Source organism: Agrilus planipennis, unplaced genomic scaffold, assembly GCF_000699045.2.
Source record: "Agrilus planipennis isolate EAB-ADULT unplaced genomic scaffold, Apla_2.0 scaffold154, whole genome shotgun sequence".
NCBI classification, from domain to species: domain Eukaryota; kingdom Metazoa; phylum Arthropoda; class Insecta; order Coleoptera; family Buprestidae; genus Agrilus; species Agrilus planipennis.
In genome coordinates, this window is record NW_020439244.1 from 615,180 (window position 1) to 615,676 (window position 497).

Consider the following 497-nt stretch of genomic DNA (forward strand, 5'->3'; position numbering starts at 1 on the left):
CTAACCTACCCTATTGATAAAGATATTTAAATAATGTTTTATATAACTTTCTCAATATTTTTATGTATTTTTCATTAGTTTTACCTTTGAATATTGTTTAAGAATGACTATATAAACATTTACATGCCTAGAAATGTATAAAAATTGGCATATTTATTAACTTTGAACCCCATTAACTTTTTATGGGGGTGAAACCGCCACGAACTTTTTATGGTACAGTGGTGGGGTAGACCTCCTCTTTCTATCCCCCCACCCATCATCTAGACCTTTACCATAGTACCTACTTTCTAGTTTGTATTTTCATGTATTTACTGCAAAACGTAAAAAAATAAGGGAGTTCTCGGACATGACGTTATCAGATACATTTAGGACCTGATATGAACTTCAACAATATCTATTAAGTACATGTACGTAATCCTGGTCAACTGGATAACTGGAGAGATCATCTCCATCTGTTAAGGCCAAAACGGGCTTGGGGTCTCCTACAGGTCACGTCT